The sequence below is a fragment of the Castor canadensis genome, chromosome 6 (genome assembly GCF_047511655.1).
Source record: "Castor canadensis chromosome 6, mCasCan1.hap1v2, whole genome shotgun sequence".
In the NCBI taxonomy this organism is placed as follows: domain Eukaryota; kingdom Metazoa; phylum Chordata; class Mammalia; order Rodentia; family Castoridae; genus Castor; species Castor canadensis.
Window position 1 is genome coordinate 64,080,065 of NC_133391.1, and position 27,411 is coordinate 64,107,475.

At 36.3% G+C, this 27,411-nt stretch overlaps 1 long non-coding RNA gene across 1 annotated transcript in view; it reads right to left on the reverse strand.

Annotated features, from left to right (window-relative positions):
* Nucleotides 1–27,411, reverse strand: part of LOC141424119 (uncharacterized) — a 536,343-nt gene that overhangs the window by 391,579 nt on the left and 117,353 nt on the right. The window contains exon 4 of the long non-coding RNA XR_012448988.1: nt 20,458–20,572. This is a non-coding gene — a long non-coding RNA (uncharacterized lncRNA). The remainder of the gene's footprint in view (nt 1–20,457; nt 20,573–27,411) is intronic.

The window sequence follows — 27,411 nt, forward strand, 5'->3', positions numbered from 1 at the left end:
TTGCTAGGAAAATCAACTAAAATCCAAACAGCATCAAGCTTCTGTAGGAGACAAGACCCACCAATGGGCAGAAAAAAGAGGAAGCTGCAGAGATGCAAGTGAGAAAAAAAAGCTGAAGATCTGACACATTTCCAAAGAACAAGTGTGGGCTGATCTATTAGTTTAGGATTCCTAGGAAACCCACAAAGTCTACACCACCCATTAGCCTTGCTTGGTCCTAAACAGAGGAGTCATAAGAAAGATTGGATTCAAAGCAGGTTAATGGAGAAGAGCTCCTCCGTCACACAGACATACAGAGCTTGCTAAAGTCTGAAGGTGAAACATGAGGGTGAGAGAAGCCCACCAGATCTCAGGATCCTGCATGAGTACAAGTGAGTAGCAGTTGATTGTGCAAGAGGTGCCGAAATGCTGAGAGAGACCACCATCAAGTCTGTGCAGGATCACTGAAAGAAACCTTCCAGGCTCCACCTCTCACATCCAACAGAAAGCAGCAACATTTGACCATTGTAACTTTGAAGCTTCTGTTGTAACCAAAGCAATGGCAAGGACTGAATTCAGCTCACTAGACTACAATGCCCCAAGACACCACATTAATAGTCTGATAAAAGTATAATTTTTTTCCAAAAAGTAAACATTGTCTGCCTCAGTCTCCCTTCCTTTTTTTTTTTTTTTTTTTTTGCAGTACTGGGGTTTGAACCCAGGGCCTTCACCTTAAGCCACTCCACCAGCCCAATTTTTGCGGCACAGTTTTTCAAGACAGGGTCTCATGAACTATTTGCCCCAGCTGGCTTTGAACTGTGATCCTCCTGATCTCTGCCTCCTGAGTAACTAGGATTACAGGCATGAGCCACAAGCACCTAGCAGTCCCTCTTCTTACATACACAACAAAACCATCAAGAGATAAAATAAGAGCTGGTGGAGTGGCTCAGGTGGTAGAGTGCCTGCCTAACAAGAATAAGGTTCTGAGTTCAAATTCTAGTACTGCAAGAGAGAGAGAGAATAATCAGCCTAGTATGGTGGCACATGTCTGTAATCCCAACACTCTGGATAGAGGCAGGAGAATCTAAGTTCAAGGCCAGCCTGATCTATATAAAGAGATATTGTCTCAAAAAAAAATTAGGTCTAGGGATGTAGCTCAGTGGTAGAGCACTTGCCTAGCATGTACAAAGCCCTGTGTTCAATCCCCAGCACTACAAAGAGAGAGAGAGTAGTTCAGTCAGAGATAGTGATGGTATACATGTCAAAATTATTTCTACCTCATCTAGAAAAAAATCAGTCTTATTTCAGAATAATGGAATGATACATGATCTTAACTCACTACTCATTACCAATAATCACTATAGAAAATAGGTAAGATACTACCAGATGAGAAAGTCATACTGTGAACACTAAGCTTTTTAGAGAAAAACAAGTTGACGATACAATCAATGTCAGGACTAAGATACTGCTGACAGGCACAATGGTACTAAAAATAATTATATAATTTTGAAAGTTCTTTATTAGACAAAAAAAAATGGTTTTATGGTAACTGAATAGAATATTGCTAACTGAAGTTACTCTCAAAATTAAATTATTTTAAAAAGCTTTACAATTATATCTGCATATATTAAAACATTTAACATATATTCACGTTGTTAATTTCTTAGCAATATCTTATAATATTTAACTTTTTTCAAAAGAATGTGTTTCAAGTGACTTTATTACTTCATTTTTAATTATTGCCTGTAATTTTTGTAAAGTGAGAATTTATGGCTAATAAACTTGAACTTGTGGACATCTTTGACTCTCCTACACAGACCTAAACATTTAAATTGAGACTACACTCTTTCTAAGAAAGCATAAGTACCTGGGTACTCTGCAAAATGGAGGACAGCCAAAGCTCTCATGTTTTCCTACTGAATGTTCAAATATATTCACATGTGCTGTTTTGTTTACTTCCATACAGAGCACAGACAAAACTTATCAAATATCTCTTTGCTTTTGATTCCTTTTAAATTTTAATGAAGCAAAAACATTAGGCCTTCTCAGTTTCATTCCAATCTAGCATGTAACTTTCTTCTGTTGAAAACTGAGCCCCACCAAATTTCTTCCAAGAAACCTAGATATTGTCAGTGGTTACTGTGTAATTTTAAATTAGAATTTAAAGCCATGTAGCTTTGACTAAGTTGTTTACTTAAATTTTCTTACATTTTTAGGTATAACTTTCAATGTCTTCCTCTTTCTAGGTGTTGTTTTCACTTACCAAACTTTGCTGAAAAGCTGAAATTTTGGTTTTAATATTTCAGTCAGGGCTAGAGGCATGGCTCAAATGGTAAAGTGCCTCCCTAGCAAGCATCAGGTCTCGAGTTCAAACCCCAGCATCACCAAAAACATTTGGCTCAAAGGTGTTTAAGTGATTTTGAATAATACAAGATTTAAAACATTGTTTACAAAATGCTTAATGCCATAAAACATTTGGGTTGATTTAAAAGTAAATGTCCTATTGATTAATTGCATGGTGCATATAATAATTGAATAATTAGCACATTTCACTCTAAAAAAATAAGTAAATGTTCAAGGGCTGAGGATGTAGCTCAGTGGAAGAGTGCTTGTCTAACATGCACAAGTTTCCAGGCCCAGCACTGCAAAAGAAGGGAGGAAAAATAAATTTTCAAAGGCTTACCCATACCCACAGTCTTATGGGCAGTAAAAAGAGAGTGTGTACTCAATGTGGTGCTTTGCTTTTTGTGTTCAGATTTCTCACAAAACTTTTTTTCCTTTTCATACTCTATCTTTGCATGACAGTTACAGCTTTTTTTGAGTTCACTAATTTGGAAAATTATTCAAGAAATTCGACATTGAGTTACCCAGTAATTTCAAAAAAAATTATAATATTGCTAAACAATATAAAGCATAATGAATAAAGATGGCTTTAATCTTAAGGGCGTATTTTTTAAACTTGAGGGTGGCAATGCAATGGAATAAAAGACCCAGAAATAAACCCATACACCTCTGATTCTTGACAAAGGGGCCAAAAACATATGTTGGAGAAAAGACAAACTCTTCGACAAATGGTGCTGAAAATACTAGATATCCACACATAGAAGACTGAATCTAGATCCCTATCCCTCACCCTGTACAAAAATCAATTCAAAATGCATCAAAGGCCTGACATTTTGAAACTGCTAGAAGAAAACCCTTGAAGATAGAGGCATAGTTAATAATTTTCTGAGTACTACTCCAATAACTCAGGAAATAAAAGCAAGAATTGACAAATGAGATTGAATCAAATTTAAAAAGCTTTTGCACAGCAAAGAAAATGATTAACGGAGTGAGGAGACAGCCTCCAGAATGGGAGAAAATCTGTGCCAGTTGTTCATCAGACAAAGGATTAATACCCAGAACATACAGAGAACTAAAAAAATTAAATACCAAAAGAACAAACAATCTAGTCAATAGAAAGGTAAATGATTGGACTTTGAGCACATGATAAAAGTGAGAGCACACAGGGAGGGGTGAGGATAGGTAAGACATCTAAAAAATTAGCTAGCATTTGTTGCCCTTAATGCAGAGAAACTAAAGCAGATACCTTAAAAGCAACTGAGGCCAATAGGAAAAGGGGAACAGGTACTAGAGAAAAGGTTAGATCAAAAAGAATTAACCTAGAAGGTAACACCCATGCACAGGAAATCAATGTGAGTCAATGCCCTGTATAGCTATCCTTATCTCAACCAGCAAAAACCCTTGTTCCTTCCTATTATTGCTTATACTCTCTCTACAACAAAATTAGAGATAAGGGCAAAATAGTTTCTGCTGAGTATTGAGGGGGTCGGGGGGGGGAGAGAGAGGGGGCAGAATGGGTGGTAAGGGAGGGGGGAGAAATGACCCAAGCCTTGTATGCACATATGAATAATAAAACAATAAAAAATAATAAATAAATTTAAAAAAAGAAAGGTAAATGAACTGACATAGTTCTCTAAAAAAGTACAAATAGCCAATAAATACATGAAAAAATGTTCAACATCCTTAACCATAAAGGAAATACAAATCAAAGTGACACTGAGATTCCATCTCACCCCAACCAGAATGACTCTTGCCAAGAACACAAACAAGCTTGGCAATTCTAAGATGGCGACTAGAGGAAGAAAGCAGAAAGTGTGCTTCCTAAAGTAAAATCTTGGAGAGACACTGGAGATACACCTTGCAAGAAAAACCACGAAGAAGAGGCAAAACTCCAACACCTCAACATCCCCAGCCCACACATAGCATCCCCACTCCACATTAAACGGAGAAACCAGGAGGGCTCTCGCACCGCCAGACACCAGTGCCTAACCTGCTTGGAAGAAGCAGACCACCAGGTGAGCTAATCAGTACTCCCACAGACAACCCTGGGCCAAATCAGCATAGCCCTCTGGACAGACTGATCCACACCCAGGGAAAAAAGAGAAAAAAACAAACTGAATAATAAACAAGAAGCTGAAAAAAAAAAAAAAAAAAAGACATGTAGCAAAGAGGGTGGGGCACCCTGAGCCCCAGAGAGTGGAGGCAGAGCACTCCCCACTCAAAGTGTAAATAAGCAAGCTGGCTGGAGAAGGCAGGAACAGCGGCACCCACCCAGCAACCTTGCAGTGGGGAAAGCTTGTAACAGTGGCTGTTTTGTGGCATGCTCCATCAGAGGGGGCAGGGAAGGACCTCCTTCATGTGAACTCTAAATAATAAAAAAAGACTGCAATTGCAACAGGCAGGTAGGGCTGTATACTGGAGAAAACAAAAGGGGCATTCATCCAGCAGAACTCTAAATAAGCAAAGCCTATGGGGTGAGTAAGTGTAAAGCTCATTCCCGAGATCTGCAATAAATGAAGCCTGCAGCAGCAGATGTCTGACAGTAGGTGGCAGGTGAGCTGCAGCCTCAGATAAACATTCACAAAGCTGTCTCCATACTCTGTTTGTTTGTTTTTCTCTTCTATTGATGAGACAATGACAGAACTAGGACTGGATGCTGAAGGACTAACTGAAACTGTATTGCATTTGAACTTGGGATTTTCATTTGTTTTGTTTTGTTTTTGTTTTTTCCCCTTCGATGAGACAAAAACAGAACTTCTTCTCAGACACTAACACCAGGACTGGAGGCTGAAGGACTAACACCAAAATTATTAAGACTGAAACTTTATTGTATTGAACTTGGGGATTTTTTTATTATTATTATCCTCTCTCTGTCTCTCTAATGCCTGTTTAGCTCCCTGTTGATTAGTACACTATCTCTCCCTGTTTATTTCCTTGGCTCTGTTTGTTTTCTTTTTTTTGTATGTGTGTGTGTGTGTGTGTGTGTGTGTGTGTGTGTTTGTTTGTTTTGGGTTTTTTCCCTTTCTCTTTACCTTCTTTGCTTTCCTTCACTCACCCTTCCATTCTAGATATCACCATTGTTATGGCGATAATTACAAGCTAGACAATACTGAGTTACACACAGTAAAAGGACAGTAACAATAGCAAGGACAATGATGGGAAGACAGAAAAATGATGGAAACCATTTCCCCCCAACAATAAATTAGTACAGGAACCAGACAGAAATGAAGAAAACAGATACCCAGATCCAGATTCCAAGAAAACAAAGATAAACTATGCCAAAGAGCCTGATGAAGCCCACAAGAATATTCTGAAAGAAGAAATCCTGCAAGTAATTAATGAGAATTTTATAGAGATGATACTGGATGTGGTCAACCAAAACATACAGGAGACACTCTAGAAATTCCAAAACAACAAAAATAAATAATTTGAGAAAGCACAAGAAGAAATAAAAAAAACTATAGAAGCACTGTATAAACACCAAAGTGAAACAAAGAACACAATAAATAAAGAGATAAATGAACTCAGGACGAAAACAGACAATATTAAAGAGGAAGCAACTCAGGCTATGGAAAACCTCAGAAAAAAGAACGAAACAGAAATGCTAAACAAAATGGAAGGCCAATCCAGCAGACTAGGACAAGCAGAAGACACAATCTCAGAACTCAAAGATGAAATGATAATTAAAGGAAAAACTGAAGAGCTATTAGTTAAACAACTCAAGACCTGTGAAAAGAAAATGCAAGAACTCACCGACTCCATCAAAAGACCAAACCTGAGAATCATGGGCATTGAAGAAGGAGAATAGGTGCAAGCAAAAGGAATGCATAATATATTCAACAAAATAATTACAGAAATTTCCCAAATCTAGAGAGTTATACCCATTCAAGTACAGGAAGCCTCCAGAACACCAAACAGACCTGACCCATGACATATCATCATTAAAACAACAAGTTCAGAAACTAGGGAAAGAATATTGAAGGCTGTAAGAGAGAAAAAACAAATGACATACAAAGGTAAACCCATCAAAACCACAGCAGACTTCTCAACAGAAACATTAAAAGCAAGAAGAGCGTGGGGTGAGATCTTCTGGGCACTGAATGAAAATAACTTCAACCCCAGGATACTCTACCCAGCAAAACTATCATTCAAAATAGATGGAGCAATAAAAGTCTTCCATGATAACAGAAACTAAAACAATATGTGTCCACAAAGCCACCACTACAAAAGATTCTTCAAGGGATTCTGCACACAGAAAGTGAAACTCAACATAACCATGAAAGGGCAAACAGCACCAAACTACAGGAGAAGAAAAAGCAAGAAAGTAGAGAGTAGCCTCAACTTAGGTACACACAATCAAACCTTCAAATAACTAAGACAACTAAATGATAGGAATCACCACATACCTATCAGTACTAACACTTAATGTTAACAGACTTAATTCACCCAACAAAAGGCACCATTTGATGAAATGGATTAAAAAGGAAGATCTAACAATTTGTTGCTTACAGGAGACCCATCTCACTGACAGAAATAAACATAGGCTTAGTATGAAAGGCTGGAAGAAGATTTACCAAGCCAATGGTCCCCAAAAACAGGCAGGAGTACCAATACTTATCTCTGACAAAGTAGACTTCAAACCTACATTGATCAAACAAGATAAAAAAGGACATTCCATACTAATAAAAGGGGAAATAGACCAAAAGGAAATAATAATTATCAACCTGTATGTACCCAATGTCAATGCACCCAATTTCATCAAACATACCATGAAAGACCTAAAAGCATATATTAACTCCAACAAGGTGGTCATGGGAGACTTTAACACCCCATTATCATCAATAGATAGGTCATCCAAACAAAAAATCAATAAAGAAATCCAAGATCTAAAATATACAATAGATCAAATGGACCTAGTTGATGTCTACAGAACATTTCATCCAACTTCTACACAATATACATTCTTCTCAGCAGCCCATGGAACCTTCTACAAAATAGATCATATCCTAGGGCACAAAGCAAGCCTCAGCAAATATAAGAAAATAGAAATTATACCGTGCATACTATCTGATCACAGTGCAAGAAAACTAGAACTCAACAACAAAATTAAGGACAAAAAACATGCAAACAGCTGGAAACTGAATAACTCATTACTTAATGAATGATGGGTCATTGATGAAATAAAAGAGGAAGTTAAAAAGTTCCTGGAGTCAATGGAAATGAAAACACAACCTACCAGAACTATGGCACACAGCAAAGGCAGCCCTGAGAGGAAAATTTATAGCCATGACTGCATATATTAAAAAGACTGAAAGATCCAAAATCAATGACCTAATGATACATCTCAAACTCCTAGAAAAACAAGAACAAGCAAATCCCAAAACAAATAGGAGAGAAATAATAAAAAATAAGAGCTAAAATCAAATAAAAGAAACCAAAAAGACCATACAAAGAATTAATGAAACAAAAAGTTGGTTCTTTGAAAAAATAAACAAGATTGACAGATCCCTGGCAAACCTGACTAAAATGAGGAGAGAAAAAACCCAGATTAGTAGAAACAGGAATGCAAAAGAGGAGATAACAACAAACACAATGGAAGTCCAGGAAATCATCAGAGACTACTTCGAGAACCTATATTCAAATACATTTGAAAATCTTAAAGAAATGGACAGATTTCTAGATACATATGACCATCCAAAACTGAACCAAGAGGAAATTATCACCTGAATAGATCTATAACACAAAATGAAATTGAAGCAGCAATCAAGAGTCTCCTCAAAAAGAAAAGTCCAGGACCTGATGGATTCTCTGCTGAATTCTATCAGACCTTTAAAGAAGAACTGATACCAACCCTCCTTAAACTGTTCCATGAAATAGAAAGGGAAAGAAAACTGCCAAACACATTTTATGAAGCCAGTATTACACTTATCCCAAAACCAGGCAAAGACACCTCCAAAAAGTAGAACCATAGGCCAATCTCCTTAATGAACATTGATGCAAAAATCCTCAACAAAATAATGGCAAACTGAATTCAACAACACATCAAAAAGATCATTCATCATGACCAAGTAGGCTTCATCACACGAATGCAGTGGTGGTTCAACATACGAAAATCAATAAACATAATAAACATTAACAGAAGCAAAGACAAAAACCACTTGATCATCTCAATAGATGCAGAAAAAGCCTTTGATAAGATCCAACATCATTTCATGATAAAAGCTCTAAGAAAACTAGGAATAGAAGGAAAGTACCTCAACATTATAAAAGTTATATATGACAAACCTACAGCCAGCATTATACTTAATGGAGAAAAACTGAAACCATTCCCTCTAAAATCAGGAACCAGACAAGGATGCCCACTATCTCCACTCCTATTCAACATAGTACTGGAATTCCTAGCCAGAGCAATTAGGCAAGAAGAAGGAATAAAAGGAATACAAATAGGTAAAGAAACTGTCAAAATATCCCTATTTGCAGACGACATGATCCTATACCTTAAAGACCAAAAAAACTCTACTCAAAAGCTCCTAGACACCACCAATAGCTATAGCAAGGTAGCAGGATATATAATCAATATAGAAAAATCATTAGCATTTCTATACACTAATAATGAACAAACTGAGAAAGAATATATGAAAACAATTCCATTTACAATAGCCTCAAAAAAAATCAAATACCTAGGTGTAAACCTAACAAAGGATGTGAATGCACTCTACAAGGAAAACGATAAACTTCTAAAGAAAGAGATTGAGGAAGACTATAGAAAGTGGAGAGATCTCCCATGGTAATGGACTGGTAAATCAACATAGTGAAAATGTCTATAATTCCAAAAGCAATCTACATGTTTTATGCAATTCCCATCAAAATCCCAATGACATTCATCAAAAAGATTGAAAAAAATCTGCCATTAAATTTATTTGGAAACACAAGAGGCCACAAATAGCCAAGGCAATACTCAGTCAAAAGAACAATGCTGGAGGTATCAGATTACCTGACTTCAAACTATATTACAAAGCAATAGCATCAAAAACAGCATGGTACTGGCACAAAAACAGACATGAAGACCAGTGGAACAGAAGAGAGGACCCGGATATGAAGCCACACAACTATAACAAATTATCTTTGACAAAGGCGCTAAAAATATATGATGGAGAAAAGACAGCCTCTTCAACAAAAACTACTGGGAAAACTGGTTAGCAGTCTGCAAAAAACTGAAACTAGATCCATGTATATCAACCTATACCAATATTAACTCAAAATGGATCAAGGATCTTAATATCAGACCCCAAACTCTAAAGTTAGTACAGGAAAGAGTAGGACATACTTTGCAACTAATAGGTATAGGCAAGGACTTTCTCAATGGAACCCCAGCAGCTCAGCAACTACAAGATAGCATAGATAAATTGGACTTCATAAAACTAAAAAGCTTCTGCTCAACAAAAGAAATGGTCTCTAAACTGAAGAGATCACCCACAGAGTGGGAGAAAATATTTGTCAGCTACACATCAGACAAAGGACTGGTAACCAGAATATATAGGGAACTCAAGAAACTAAATTATCCCAAAATTAATGAACCAATAAAGAAATGGGCAAATGAACTAAACAGAACTTTCTCAAAAGAAGAAATTCAAATGGCAAAAAAACACATGAAAAAATGCTTACCATCTCTAGCCATAAATGAAATGCAAATTAAAACCACACTAAGATTCCACCTCACCCATTAGAATAGCCATCATTAGCAACACCACTAACAGCAGGTATTAGCAAGGATGCGGGGGAGTGGGGAAGGAACCCTTTTACACTGCTTGTGGGAAGGCAAACTAGTACAACCACTCTGGAAAAAAATTTGGGGGCTACTTAAAAATCTAAACATAGATGTACCATATGATCCAGCAATATCACTCTTGGGGATATACCCAAAAGACTGTGACACAGGTTACTCCAAAGACACTTGCACACGCATGTTTATTGCAGCACTAATCACAATAGGCAAGTTATGGAAACAGCCAAGATGCCCCACTATCAATGAATGGATTAAGAAAATGTGGTATTTATACACAATGGAATTTTATTCAGCTATGAAGAAGAATGAAATGTTAACATTCGCAAGTAAATGGATGGAACTGGAGAACATCATTCTGAGTTAGGTTAGCCTGGCCCAAAAGACCAAAAATCTTATGTTCTCCCTCATATGCGGACATTAGATCAAGGGCAAACACAACAAGGGGATTGGACTTTGATCACATGATAAAGTGAGAGCACACAAGGGAGGGGTGAGGATAGGTAGACACCCAAAAAGCTAGATAGCACTTTTTGCCCTCAACACAGAAAAACTAAAGCAGATACTTTAAAGCGACAGAGGCCAATAGGAGAAGGGGACCAGGAACTAGAGAAAAGGTTAGTTTGAGAAGAATTAGCTTAGAAGGTAACACACATGTACAGGAAATCAATGCATGTCAACTCCCTGTATAGCTGTCCTTATCTCAACTAGCAAAAACCCTTGGTCTTTCCTATTATTGCTTATACTCTCTCTTCAACAAAATTAAAGATAAGGGCAAAATAGTTTCTGGCTGGTAGCAAGGAGGTAGAAGGGGAGACGGAGGGGGAGGGGGAGGTCGTGAACGGGGTGGGGGGAAGGGGGGAGAAATGACCCAAACATTGTATGCACATATGAATAAAAGAAAAAAAAGGAAAGAAAAACAACCTCTTCAGACAAAATGGAGAAACATATGTATCTTTTTTTTTAGTTAGATTTAACCTCTTTTCTTTTTTTTTTTTGTTGGCGGTTTTTTTTTTATTATTATTCATATGTGCATACAAGGCTTGGGTCATTTCTCCCCCCTGCCCCCACCCCCTCCCTTACCACCCACTCTGTCCCCTCCCTCTCCCCCCCCTCAATACCCAGCAGAAACTATTTTGCCCTTATTTCTAATTTTGTTGTAGAGAGAGTATAAGCAATAATAGGAAGGAACAAGGGTTTTTGCTGGTTGAGATAAGGATAGCTATACAGGGAGTTGACTCACATTAGAAACACGTGTATCTTATGGAACAATAAAATCTGTGTTAGAGGCAATAAAAAAAAAGAACACAAACAAGAACAAATGTTGGCAAGGATGCTGTGGGGGAAAAGAAACCCTTGTACACAGTTTGTGGAAATGTAAATCAGTATGGAGTTTCCAAAAACTAAAAACAGAAATACCATATGATCCTGCTATATCACTCTTGAGCATCTATCCAAAGAAATGTAAACCAGCATACAATAGAGACACCTGCATACTCATGTTTATAGCAGCTCTGTTCACAGTAAGTAGTCTAGGTGTCCATCTACTGATGACTCAACAAGCAAATGTGCTATATATACACAATAGCAGCCATAAAAAAGAATGAAACTGTCATTTGCAGGAAAATGGATGGACTGGAGGTCATCATGTTGAACAAGATAAGCCAAGCTCAAAAGACAAATATCACATGTTTTTGCACATATGCAGACTCTATACCTAAAATAATAACAATAACATAACATGATTTGCTGGCGTGACCAGCAGAGGGGATAGGGGAAAGGAGAGGGTAATAAGAGGGTGAAAATGATCAAAGTACATTTTATATATATATATATGTATATATATATACATGAAAATAGCATAATGAAACCCACTAAATATTTTTAAAGTGGGGGGGTAAGATAAAGGGTTAAGAAAGTATAATAGAGGAGATAAATTTCATCAAAATATATTATACACATGTATGGCAATATCACAACAAAACCCCTTTGTACAGTAATTTATGCTTAGAATAAAGAAGCAACAAGTCCATCTTAGACCAAAGAGTATATGTCCTCCCAAACTTAATAAGATTGCAGAGTCCTTAGAGCAGAAGTCTAGTGCTGACTATGCAAAAGCCATTCACAGTTCCCTGTTCTCTTTACCTCCTCAACATTACAGATGGAACGTTAGAACACCCTCCCATTCTCCCTTCACATTTAGGTGGCCATAAAAGCTAATTCTGTAAGCAGAATGATCTGTAAGCAGATGCGACTGGGTACAGCTCTGGAGAAAGCTTTCCTAAGAAGGATAAGTGGCATGCCCTTCGGTTCTTGGCTTTTCAGTCTTCCCCTGTCTTCTTTCTTGTATCAGATATTGTGGCTGGAGATGCAAACAGCCATCTCTCAACCATGAAGAGTAAGGGAGCATATCTATAAAGATCTCAGTCCCTGATGGTGTCCCTGACATAGTGGAGCAGTCACATCACCTCAGCCCACTTCTCTCTACACCACTGATTATGTACAAAACATAAACAAAAACAAAACCTTTCTCTGATCAGGAGGTAGTGGTAGTGAAACAACTTTCCTAACTGAAATGCTCCCATGACTTTTCAATAAAAACACCTGACATTCACTATTCCTACAGAGGAATTTCTCTCCTGTTACCAAATTAACTCATCCTCACCTGGAACTGTGATAACTTCATCTGGTACATAGTAGAGCTAAGATGGTCACTTTAATTCAGTAATTAAAAAGACTAATAGCAGGTATGGTGGTACATGGCTATAATCCCAGCACTTAGACAGTGAGGTAGGAGGGTGAATTTGAGGCCAGCCTGTGCTACAGATCAAGTTCCAGGCCAGACTGAGTAACATAGCAAGACTCTGCTTCAAAGAAAACCTAAACAAATACTAACAAGCATTCTTGATACGCTCGCTTTCTTTTCCAGCTACAGCATGCCTGCTACCTTTAGCAATATAAATTATCATAAACTTAAGGACAGAGGTAGGATCACCCACTTTTGTTGACCTTGTGAAATTTAGCCATACTTGAATGGAAGCATTTAGTACATGCTTTTACTATCCCAATATCAGAAACTTTAGAAGTGATTTCCGAAAACCTTTATTTTTTTAAAGCTCCTTCTGGTTCCAAGTTATTCTAAACTTTGGGTTGAAAAGTAGATCTTCCTTTCTTTAGTTTTACATAAACTGAAATTTCTATTTTCTGTTTAAATTTTTTCAAGTTTATTGACAAGAAGCCAGCTTTCAAAACTGTGCAAAGCTGTGTGTGGTTTGCTACCTGAGAGGCTGAGATCGGGAGGATCTTTGTTCAAGGCCAGTCCAGGCAGAGAGTTTGTGAGACCCCCATCTCCAAAACAACCAAAGCAAAATTGACTGGAGATGTATCTCAAGTGGTAGAGTGCCTGCCTTGCAAGCACGAAGCCCTGAGTTCAAACCCCATTCCCACCAAAGAAAAGCAAAATGTGCAGAGTAACCACCTAAATCAGTTATAACTAATAAAATAAAATAAAGCAAATATAATTTCAGCCTCCCAAAAGAGCATTTTTTTGCTGCCCTTAGAGTAGATCTGCTTTTAAATGAGAAGATGATTGTAAATCACTCTGAATTGCCTATGGACTGTTTTATATTGTTTCCCAAGATGAACTTTAAGAGGTATCTTGTGATTTATGATTTATGTTTTTGTTACCAAAATAAAGACAGCCTGATACATTTGCTGTGGGAGCAATTTGCATTCCATTTTATGTGCTTAGTCAAATCTTAGGTATACAGCTGAAGTAGAGCAATAAAAAAAATAGTTAAGTCAGGTTTTAGAACTGGAATATACCTGGTCTTACAAGATCGAAAAGTAAATCATTCATTTGACCATATGGTGATGCCTTGGGATTCACACAATTTCTAAATGTGCATCAATCTCTCTTCCCCAACTAGCCTGGGTTACTTGAGGACAGGAAATGTGCCTTTGATACATCATTTCCTATCTTTAATGCATGATATGCTCCTGGACACAAAGTTGGAATGGAAAGGAAAGGAATGAATAATACTGAAATGATTGACGTACACCTCCCAAGTTGATAGCTATTGAAGAGAAAGCCCTTTCGGTGATTGCGAATGAGAGAAGGGTAGAGTGTCCTTGGTTCCCAGTATTTGTAAGCACACATTTAATAAGAAAGCCTCTCAAGGGCATTTCTTTCCACTTTGAAAATCACTTGGAAAATATTTTACCTGTTCTTGGAATCAGTATTTGACTTGAAGGAAAATGCTAATAAATTCATTCAGACTTATTCTGGTTTTTTTTCCTTTTTCCTCATTGTATTATTGTGCTGCTAAAAACAATAATACCTCACACTTCTACAATTTGCAATAGCACTGAATTAGCCAGTCCTTCACCTTGACTTTTAAGTCTCACAATTTATCTTCTCATTTCCGTGGCAGCGATACAATTATTTATTCCCATCAAGTCAAATGACACAATTCATGCCTTGCAAGATACTTACCAAATGTTTTGTCATCTACAATCTTCCCAAAGAGATATGAGTTCTTCCACTTTTAAGGTTTCCTAACGTTTTGCATGTTTTTCTAGTGCTTTTATTTGATTTTCTATGTAAGTTGTCATAAACATGAAATAGATTCCATAGTCTACTATATGGGAAAAGAAAACACCATTTATTAAATGGTCATTGTGCCAGGAACTACTAGTTTTCCCTTGTCATTTAATCATCACAGAAACCCATATTATTACTCTGTTTTCACAAAGAAGTGCTATGTGCAGAATGGGAACTCCTACCGAGGCTTCCATATGGGGTGACCATCTGACCTGATTTGCCTGAGATGAAGGGTTTCCTGAGACACAGGAGTTTTTGTGCTAAAACTAGAACAGTCCCTGGAAAACCAAAATGGTTACTCTACTTACAGAACCCATGCTGCTAGATTCCCCAGGTTACAGTGCTGTCCCCTTCCCTCCAATAATGGGGATTAAACTCAGGACCTCATGATTGCTAGGCAAGCACTCTACCACTTGAGCCATGCCACCACTTTAGTGGGGTGCTTTTAGTTAGTTTCTCAAATAGGGTCACATACTAACTTTTACATGGGCTGGACTCCAACACTGATCCTCTTACCTCTATTTCTTGTGCAGTTGGGATTACAAACGTGCGCCTCCATGCCTGGCCTTGTGTCCTGACTCTTGAATGATCACTCACAAGTCTCAAATTTACTTTTATCTGGAGAGTTGCCTCTCATGAGCTGTACTGCATTTCAATACCCTGTTCTTAGATTTTTTTTTGTTTAATCTCACAAAGTGCTAGTTTGCAAATCCTACCGTATCTGCTGCCTATACCAAAACCATCTGCGTCTTCAGCCAAGTGTCAGCACTCTGCTTATGCAGGTGGACCCAGAACGTTGGTATAAATTTTAATACATTGCTTAGCCAATTTCAAATAATTTATAGGAAAAATTTTTGTTAGAATCAGAGACTCTAAAAACATTGAGGTTGGAATTTTCTAACATTTTCTTTGTAAAATTATCTTGAGCACAGTAATTATTTTTCTAGTGTCACATTAAAAGTGACAGTTTAGAATGTTGAACAGGAAGAAGATGTAATTTAATGAAGGGCATCTTTCTCCACATTGACATGGATGTTAAATCTCTTTTTTTTAAGATTCTAATGTGGTCTAATTACTTTAATTTAAAATTCTGGATATGCATGTTTTATTCATGAATTTCCACATGATTGAGAAAGTTTTCACAGCTCCTTTGAAGCACTAACTTTGGAAATATAACAAATAATGAAGCCATCATATTTTCAAAATGCTCAGATGGAGGAGACTTTTGAAAGACAGTATAATTGTGAATCAAAGCTTAATCAGCTGCTGTGAAATGAGTTTTTAATTATAACACTGCCCCTGATGTGTTAGAGTTCACCAAGGTTGAGAGAGTGACCTTACACACATTCCTTCTGAAAGGGCACACTGTTTTCCTTTGCAGCCTATCACCATGCATATTCAGAAACTAAGTTGTTCTGCTTCCCATGAAAATACTCCTCAGAAACAGTTTTTCACACTAATCTGTGGTTAATGTCACAGAAAAAATACAAGAGGTCACTTATTTTTCTCCAACCAAAATGCAACATTTCTGCATTGGGAATGTGTCTTCTGAATCAGAGTCCTCATCTATAACCACTGAAAAATTCACATTTTCCAAGGTACTTTATAAATGTATTAAAGCTAAAAAGGTGTTCAAAACACCAATCTTTGGATCTCATAAATCTGGATTTAAAAAAACCAGTTTATTTTAAGTGGCCAAAGGTAATACAGATTTTCCAATCTGGAGACATATGTGTTTGCACAAAGGGGCTGTGAGCTGTCAGTACCTGGTGCTGCCTGATGTCAAGTTCAACTCAATCAACTTTCATTTTAGTAAAAATGAAAGAGACATGGCATAAATAACTGCTCAAACCTCTTGCCTCACGTGTAGACATACACGCGTATACTCTTAATTTCCGATAGCTAAATACTGGGAGAAAATTCACTTCACCACATGTCCAAAGCAAAATCCAAATACTTTTGATTTCAATGCTAGTACCATATCTTTCCTTTGGTAATAAAAAAAATATGAAATGAAAATTTGGGTTCTACTGAGAAATTAGCACAAGCATACTACGCTATCTAGAGCACTATCTAAAATGAATTTTAACTGTATTCCAATGCAATTTTTAAAGAGGACCACTTAACTCATTTGAAACTCAGTATCTCTCTGGTTCCTTAATGTGTCTATATGTATTTTGTATGCAATCAAATCACAGAAGCAGGATTAGTTGTATGAAACATGACTTAGAGTTCCTATGATAGTTTTTCCTTTTAGGGAAATTAAATTTTTAAAAAAAACCCACTTAGGCTTATTTAAGAAGAATAAGTTGAATCCTGAAATAAGAATTGCCCATAGGAGATACACTGCTCCAAAGGTTTGATCTGCATGCAATCTGATTACATTTAGTAACTGTTCACATATCTATGCAGAATCAATGTCCCTTCATCAACACACTGCTTATCTTTTCTGCTTGCAGTACACTGGGCCTGACTTCTAATTGAGAAATACAGTGTTGCCTTTAAAAAAAGTGAAGAGCAGGAGGGAAAAAAATAGGTCTTTTCCAAGGTGAGAGGTGGGTGGGCACAAGGAAAGGTGGAATAATGGTGAATATGATGGGTGTATTTTGTATCCATATATGAAAATAAAAAAATGAAACCTGTTGAAATTGTTCTAAGAAGGAGAATAATGGAAGGGATAAATCTAAGATATATTGTAAGCACATATATTGTAAATATCACAATATATCCCCCTGCACAACTATTATATGCTAATAAAATTTTTTTTAAAAAGAATACAGTGTTGCACACCCAACATGTCCCTCTATTACGTGCATTGTTTACTCCAGTTCTCTGCTGAAAGTAGAGATCAATCAAGTCTTATACAGCATTGCTAAGGTTGAGCCAACCCTTTGTCATTTGTTTCTTGAAAATGCTATCTATGAAAGTATCTGACATCTCTTCCATTGGAGATAAATCTCAGAAGAGCCAGTAGACTTACTAGAGATAAAAATAATAACAGCTAGCATTTATTGAACAGTTATGAACTGCCAGATCATAAGCGAAAGGTGGGCCAAGTGTTTTAGTCCATCCTTTAAACTTAGGCAGCCTGATGAGGTAGCAGATGTTATTAACCCCACACTTACAGGTGAGGAAATAAGCACTCAGTGAGGTTACTTAAGCTGCCCGGTATCACAGGCTCCACATTGGTTGAGTCAGGAGTTAAACTCTAAAGCCCGTGCTCTCACACATACATTTCCATTTCCCAGGAGCTGCATAATCAGTGTTCTAAAATTTGCAGGCCCAACCAAACACACTCAGAACCTTTAGAAACTCTGTTGAAATTGAAACTTCCAAAGCCAGGCCACCTCACTGGGACAAAAATCATTCAGAGGTGACATCAAAGTGCATTGAGCCCAGGATAGGCACTGATTGATATCCCCCAAAAAAAAAAATCTACATCCTGGCTATGTCAGGACCTTAACTTAAAGTCTCAAGACCTTAACTTCTAACCCCAAGGAAGGAAAATTGACAGAAAGCCTGAGTAATGTTTTCTTATAATACACTGAAGCTCAGTTTGTATTCAGAATTTCTACTGTGCATATCAAAACATAGTCAGGAACTGGGGAGACTATTGTAAGCCAGTAACAATGATGGAAGTAAAGAATTTCCAAAATTGTTGTTAGGCCATATTGACCACCTGTGCGATTTTACAGATAGTGCTAAACACACACCCCTTACCATACACACAGATACACCTGTGTACATTGACAGTAAAATTAATGCAGAGCGTCATGATTACAAGTCTACCAACATGCAAATGGAGGCATCTGTTGCATGTGGCTAACATCCCAGTTCCACTCACTCTGTTGGAATATAATCAAGGCCCTTGTGTACATTATACTTCTTTAAGAATGATTTTAAGACTCAAATATTGTCAGCTGTAGCCTTTGTTGAAATGGAAACTTCCAAATCAAGGCAACCTCACTGATACAAAAAATATTGAGGATTCCTTTGCTACAAATACTGAATATGGCAATAATTTAAATTGCCTAAGCTATGCCCTGCTGAAGCACACCTGTTAAAACAATGAAAAATTCAGATTGAAACAAGATCATTTTATATAATTAAGAGGTATTTGTGTGGCTGAATCAGAAACATATCTATAAATAACATAATATGTTCCACAATGAAGACTATTGCTTCTTGATATATTATCCAAGCCTCACCAATTCAATCAATTTTTATTGAGTACCTACCATGAGCAAAACACAAGTATAAACGCCAGAGAATACAAAACGATTAAGCCCCGTCTCCCCCAGTGAGGCATGGTGGCCCATGTCTGTAATCCTAGTACTTGGGAGGCACAGGCAGGAAGATCATGGGTACAAATCCAGCCTGGGCTACACAGTCAGACCCTGATTGGAAAAAAAACAAAAACAAAAAAGACATGTCCTCTATTCTGAAGGCACTTACTATCTAGAGGACATCCTATTGAGAAAATACTACTGGACTTGCTCTTAAAACTGAGCTGAATTATTTGCTAATCCCTGAGAAAAAGAAATAAGGCTTCCAAATTGTTCCATCTTGTGTACTTTTCATTGAATTGTCAGAACTCACAGAGAAATTATGTGTATTAAAAAATGTGATTTCATATTTCAGCCTGGAATATCTGAGCTCCAATTTATTCCTAAGATGTTTTTAATCATCTTTTTGTCTTCTCTGTGTAGCTGTGTTACAATTCTCCTACAGAGAAGTGACTAATACATTTCCCTCTTTTGCTAGGGACCAATATTTGATCTAGTATGGGCTGGAGAAAAAGGGGGTTATTTGAACAATATTTGGATCAGTTTTAGGCACTGATTAAAGTACAGAATGTTTCCACATGCAGCCAAAGCAAGAGTTTAAAGAGCATTAGACCATCTGGGGATGGAGAAAGACCTCTTGCTTCTGTACTATGCCTGGCGTGAGTTAAGTTCCTCCTTCATCTCACTGCCTCCTGTTCTCCCCGCTTTCATTCCCCAAAATATGGAACACATGCTTCTTTTTTCACCCTTACAAATGCTATATCTCCATCTGTTTTCCTACAGCCAAATACCACAGACTGAGTAAAATACAGTGAATGGAAATTTGGCTCCTAGTTCCAGAGGATAGGAAGTCCAAGACTGAGGGGCTGCATCTGGTAAGGTCCTTCTTGTTATGCCATACACGGTGGAAGGCTTGATATGGGGAGAGACCACTTGAGAGAGAAAAAGATGAAGCCAAATTTCCAATATGACTAACCCAAGATAACTGTGTTAATCCATTCATAAGGGTGGTGACTCCATGGTCTACTTGCCTCTTAAAGCATCCCACCTCTAAACACTATTATAATGGTAAATAAATTTCAACATGAATTTTGGAGGGAACCACCAAACTGAACATGCTGAGAGATGGATTTGAAGAAAATGTCACCTACCTTCCATCTCCATTACAAAATTCTAAACAACTCTTCATTCCTGATTGGGTTAGTTATTGCCAACACCTTTTACCTGGTGCCTTGCCTCTGCTTTTTCCCTCTAAAAGTCACTCTATATACTGCCAGATGAGTGTTTTCTGAAGAATAAATTAAACTTCCAATTACTCATCAGTGCCGACAGAGTAAAATACAAAACTCTTTAATATGGTAAGCAAAGCTTTCCACTTCAAAGACCCTGGAGAATCGTGTCAGTAGTAACTCATCTGGGTCATTTTGACAAATGAAAGCATGTCTACATGTATGCAAACATACCTAGGAATCCAGAATCTTCCCAGAGAATTGCAGGCAAGCTCCACATCATTTGGTAACAGTGAGCAAGTCTGTTGTGGTAAACAGCCAAGTCTGATTTTTCTGGGATGCCTCTCACCTAATGAAAGTAATGAGGCTCTAAGTTAAATATGAATGTTTTTCCCAAGGTATATCAATCAACAAGAAATATAGTCTTAAAAAACTTCAAAATTCAGGATAATATAGGTTTCCCTAACTTACTAAATATTGCACACAAGAGGATTCTCACATAACATGTGCGTTACTAGGGCTACACATCCTGAAACCAACCTAGGAATCATCATTGTATGATGATGTAAATACAGCAAACCTTGGTTTTCTAAACTTCCTTTTCCTTCCTGCTCTGTATTTAAGATTTTGCTGTATCTTTATGATTTTTTGTTTCATGTTTTAAAAATCAACATTATTTCCTAGAAAACAATGTGAGATAATGCAATAAACTTGGAACTCCTTGAGCGTAAAGACTGTTTACATTTGTAGCTTTGTTTTCTAGCCTATTACCTGGTAATTATTAGGGTAAGATCTGGATGGAAAAGCAAGCTACAGAGAGCAAAGGCCACCTATAAATTAATATGATTTGGAGGAAAGCCCTAAACCTATCTTAGTCTGAGTTTTTTCAATTGCTCAAGAGAGGTAATAATATCACCTACTTCATAGGATACTGTTGTGACAACTAAATAATATGTATTATAACATAATTTATAAATGAATAAACACTGTATAAAGTTATTTTTCCCAAACATGGACTTAAAAGCATAAGACAAATATAAAAGAACAGAAAAGTTGGACAATTGCAAACATCTTCTCAGTTACAAATATCAATGCCAAAACCTGAAAAACATTTTATCCAACTGAAATCATTACTGTAATATCTCTACAAAAGGTAGAAGAAGCAAGGACATAAGACATTAGGTTTGGTTTATACTCTACCTATTGAACTTCCCAAATCCAACAACAAATTGAAACACAAACCTTTATGCTAAAACTATACAGTTTATATGTCAAAATAACTTGTATAAGACTAATCCTCTGGGGATAATCTTGAGATTATCTTCCAATTTCCATCACTCTACACTATTTTCTGATTCCTCAGATAAGAACAGAGCCAAACTGAAGCCAGTAACCTAGAAAACGTGACAGTTCAATGAAGATGATTGACTGATTAGTGAATTTTATGATTCCATGGAAGAAATTAATAGCATGTTAAAGAGAATAAAAAAGATGGCTGATAAACTGAATATGTTAAAAATGCTGAGATTGAATAAGAAACTGGAAAATACATAAAATATTGGAGACAAATGATTAGGTGTTCTAATATACATAATAATTAAAATCTCAGAAGCAGAAGGGAAAGAATGGAATGCAGGCAGTATTTGAAGGTGCAAATTGCCAATATAAGAAGTGAAATGAGAAGTACTGCTGTAGATCTTACAGACACTTAAAAAAATAAGAGAATGCTATGAACAACATTTATACATTACAGAGTTAATGTAGTAAAATCATTTTTCCAAAAATTGACCTAAAGATTCAATTTAATCACAATCAATATTCCAGAAAGACATGTGGTAGAAATTTACTAAGATGTTCTAAAGTTTTATAGAAGAGCAAAGAGACAAAAATTTCAAAGATAATTTTAGGAAGAATAATTTTGGAGGACTTACACTGCAATAACTAAAGTAGTGTATTGACTCTAGGAGAAACAACACACCAACAACTAAGTCCAGAAACAACTGCATACGTACATGGTCACAAAGTATCATTGCATTGTAATCAAGTTTGAACAGTCTTTTGAATAAACAACATTGAAGTCACTAAATATCTGCCTGGAAAGTTATTGTTGACCTACACCTCAGATCACACACAAAAAAGTTCCAATTGAACCATAAATTTGAATGTCAAAGAAATAATAAGGCTTCCCAAAATTAACACAGGCGAATACATTTGTGATCTTAGCATAAGGAAAGACTTCCCACATAAGACACAAAAAGAGCCAACTGTGAGGAAAAATATTGATAAATTGGAATTCGTTATAATTAAAAGTCTATACATAAAAAAAGGAATACTTTGTCTTTTTCACCCACATAAAATAGGAAAAATACTTTGCAATATATTCATTCTAAAGCATTCATCTCTAGGATAAATAAATCTTATAAATAAATAAGAAATCAAAGGATGGGGATGTGGCTCAAGTGGTAGAGCACCTGCCTAGCAAGCACAAGGCCCTAAGTTCAAACCCCAGGGCCATAAAAAAAAAATCAATAGAAAACCAAATTTTTTTAATTGGACAATAAAATCTGAATATCTGAATGAGTATTTTGCCCAAAAAGGAATACTTTTGCCAAATAAGTATATGAAAGGGTTGTCTAGCAGCAGTCATCATAAAGAGAGATATCACTAAATAAGTCATCACTAGAATAGACAAAATTTAGGGGGGCAACTAAGGGCAATACCCAGTGTTAGTGACCTGCTACTGCTACTACTAGCAGTATTCCTGCTCCTACTCCTCTGCACATTAAGATGAACCCTACAGACTCAAAACTGGTGGAAAGAAGCCAGGCATGAACAAACGCATGTTAATGATTCACTTTATATAAAGCTCAAACAGGGCAAAATTAAGCCATGATGATAGAAGTCGAAATGCTCATTACATTGAGGGAAACATAGTAACTGGAGAGAGCAATGGCTCATCTGGTCCTGCACTATAATCTTGACCATGGCAGCTAAAATAGGGATGAAACAAGTAGAATCACAGAGAAATACCCACACCTAACTCTACCTCCCCACCAACAAATAAGACCAGTGGCAAATCTGAGAGCATCATATCACTTAAAATCCTCCCAAGTTAGAAAGACAAAAGTGTAATCATTTGATAATTACAGCCCAGTTTAAATAGAATTGATCACAAATCTCTTGTGATATCTCTAGGTTTTAACTTTTTTATTTTTAAATAACAGAGAAAAATGAACTATGACATTGTAAACCAAATAGAGGGGTTTGATGCCAACTAACAGAATATGGTCACCCCAAATCCACCTCCCTATTCAGATGAGTGAATGTAGTGGCCTGCATCACCTAAGTCTATTGATTTTGGAATAATTAAAATCTAATGGAGTTAATCAGTTTCATGTAGAACTATGAATTTCATCCAAAGACATGATAAATTGCTGAATATCTGACCACTCATGTGCTCAATTTTTTTAAATTTAGATTTCATTTTCTGACAGTATTTTTTATTTAACTGAGAGAAATGTCCATCTGACATGCTGGACATTTTATTCTGAGAAGGGGAGGGAGAAGAGAGTCATTTTGGTTCTTTATAGGGGTCAAATTATACATCAAACAAAGTATGAAGTTCCTTTGCCAGATCCATTTCATAAAGTTAAATGGCTCTTTCAAGATTATGCTGACAATAGAGTCTTCGGTCTTTGTTATAATATAGTCTACGACCTCACTAATAAGGATAATAATGTATCATCAAAAATGCTGTTAATTGAAAACTGTAAGTCTAATTAACCAGGGATGTGACCATGCATAACATATTATTAACGGAATGAAAAGATTGCATTACACCAACTGCTACCCAGGAAAAAAAAAAAAAAAACTACAAGGACAGTCCAGCAGTTCAAAGACTCTTCACAACAATTTTGGCGAAAGTTACTGATGATATTTTCTTTTCATTAAACTGTAGACTTCACAGCAAAATGACTTTAAACTAGAAGAAAGTAGAGCTAGATTTAAAAGATGGGTTGCAGGGCAGCTGTGAGGAATCTAATTTACAAAGGACCCTTACACACAGCTGAAACACATCAGGAATATGGTGCCAATTAACTCATGTTTCCGCATGAAATTCTTTACCTAATGGGTAAAATGTAAATTGGTCCCACTCCCAGTGAATTAGGTAGTTTCTTCTAGTAAAAAATATACTTGAATACCTTGTCCTAGTGCTCACCTCTTTCCATGGCATATTTCATGAAGTGTACATGTGCAGTCAGACGTGGGACCACAATTCTTTGTACCAATCTGGAAACAGTCAGCTGATAGTCACCAGAAGTCAGTAATTATGACCAAGTAAACATTAGAAGAACATGTGGTACAGGATGGTCTATGGAGAAATACGGGTTTATCTTCTGAATTTTAAACTCTATGCCTGCTAAGAAGTTGATTTTATAGCAAAAGCCCTTTTTAAACCTAACAAATAAACTGCCCTATAGGAAATAGAATGCACTTTACCAACTTAAATGAGCATCAAGATAGCATAATGAGGGCATGTTAAAATTCTCTCTCTTCCAGCAAATATCCCTAAAATGATAAAATAAATACAACAGACATAGAAAAAATGTATAAACATGTATTTATAGTTAAAGACAAGAACACAGTATCTCCATGGATTAGAAGCAGGAAAGAATTAAGTAGAGATTTAACTCTCGTGGCTCAAAGGAATTTGGATCTGGCCACGGGATACAGAAATTAGGACTTCAATGATAGTGATGAGATCACTATCAAATCTTGTCCACAGAAGTCAGGAGCCTCAAAAACAGACTCTAAATTAAAGCTAGCAGCCAGAAATGACCAGTACTCCAAAAATACTTCTGTGCACATATTCACAATTGTGTAAGAAGTAGAAACTCCTACATGACACATAATCCAGGCCTAGCCCTTAAAGACAGAACCCATATTCACACAATATGGCCACACAAAGCAAGATTCTCCCCATACGGCTGGGACAGAAGGGGTTTGGGCAGCTACTAATATCCATGGTGGTTCTCCTCGTTGATTCATAAGTACCTAATTTTGATACTATTAGATAAGAAAACTGAAAAATAAAAAACAAAAATTTTAGACCACAAGAAACCAAGAGACTAACCAAAAGTAATTCAGTTATCCATTATTCTTGATCATTCAGCAATATCTGCAAAACACTCAGGTGTTGCACACTAGGTTAGCGCTCTGTGACATACATTTTACTTAAGGTGGTAAAGTAGGAATGAACCCACATATCCACCTTCCATTTACAGAGAATGAACAATCAAGAGATGGCTTCAACAATGCTAGGAATCTCCCTGAATGACTATCTCTATCCCAAACTAACAAAGGCAATATGTCTTTCTTATTATTGCTTATGTCTTCTCTTCAACAAAATCAGAGAAGAGGGCAGAACAGGTTCTGCCTGAAAGCAAGGGGGCCTGGAGGGGTTGGGGGGAAAAGGGCACAAACAATGTATACACATATAAAAATGTAAAAATTATAAAATAAAAGATACTGTGGGAAAAAAAGAGATGGCTTCAAAGTGGGTCAGCATCAGCAAAAGAAATAACTAAAAAATTGTTATATCTACTTGCATCCCACAATATATGGAAAGACTCAGGAGCTTTGAGTTCTGTCAACGAAATTTAACCCAAGATCTGAAACACATCCTCTTTTTGTTGTATTTTGTTCAATAAATGGGAAAGTTTTATTTCAGGCAAAAAAAAAAAAAAACTTGTTAGAAGATGAAAAGGTGGGATTATAGTCAAAATTTAAAAGAATCATAAATCAAGAACCGAATCCCAACTAGGACATGGCTCAAGCAGTAGTGCATTTGCCTAGCAAAAAAACACTTTTTTTAAGAAGAAAGAACAGAATCCTATCAATGGCAATTTTAATCACTGAAATGTAAGCATTTAATAAATGATGCAGTGGACACAAAGAGAAAATTGCTAAAGTGAAAGGCAGAATTGAGGAAATTTCTCAAGGCATATCAAAAGTAGATAAACAAATGGAAGCACCACAAAAGGATAGTAGAAAGTAATGGAGATAATTACAGAGATTTATAAAACTAAGAAAGACATGAGACATTGGAGTGCAAACCTTACTAAGTGTCAGGAAAGACAATTTCATTTGAAAAATCATATCTGCACACACTGCTAATAAAGCAAAAAAAATAATAATAAAATGAAATTCCTCAAAAGCTGTCAAAGAGAAACTGCATTATCAACCAAGGAGTGACAATGAGATTGACAGTAGACATCTTTTAATAGCAACATTGGAAAAAATATCAATAGCAAAAGTTAATGCAACATTTTCAAAATTGTAGAGGAAATATGAATCAAATGTCATTTATAAAGTGAGGATAAAAATAACATATTTGAGATTGAAAAGTTCAAAAGATTTACTATTTACACATCTTCATTGGAAAGTACTACTATCAGCAAAAACAAGAAATGACCAAGAAATTGAAAAAATATACTGGAAAATTTAAATTCTTGGTTTTAAAATATAAGCAGCATTGATTTTTTAAGTTAGGACTTCAGTTTATACAACACTGGATGTTGGCATCCAGTGGCCTGTGGCGAGCCTCTACAGCTTTTCATTTTTTTCAGTAGGGGTGTAGCCATTTAATAATTTCATCCTATAAGGGGAGATAATACTAATATTGGACTAGTTAGAATTTTTTTAAAACAGTAAAAGGTGAGAAGAGGGACAATTCATACTGAAACAAATCTGACATCAAATTCAGAAAAAAACTCAAGCACATTTTGGACAGTCCAGGCAAGTATCTTCTACATGTCAGAGTATGCCTCTGGTTATAAGTAATTTCATTGTGACTAAAAGGCAGTTCTAGGTGAGTTAGAAATTCTATATTTAGTCTACATACCAAACTTCTTATTTTGAATACATGGGAAATTTTATATAACTTTTAATTAAATTTAGTTTGATAATATTCATAACTTTAAAACATCTTGGTACCCTAGCAGTACATTCCTCTTGATTTCTTCTGATTGTTTTTGATACATTTAAATATCTCTTCTAAGTTCTGTGAGAAACACAGTTTTTCCTCTTTCACTTGTCATTTGAAATTTTTATTTAGTATCATGAATTTTTGGTAAAGCCCCTTTTTTAAAAAATGCATATTGTTCATTTATATATTAGATTGCAGTC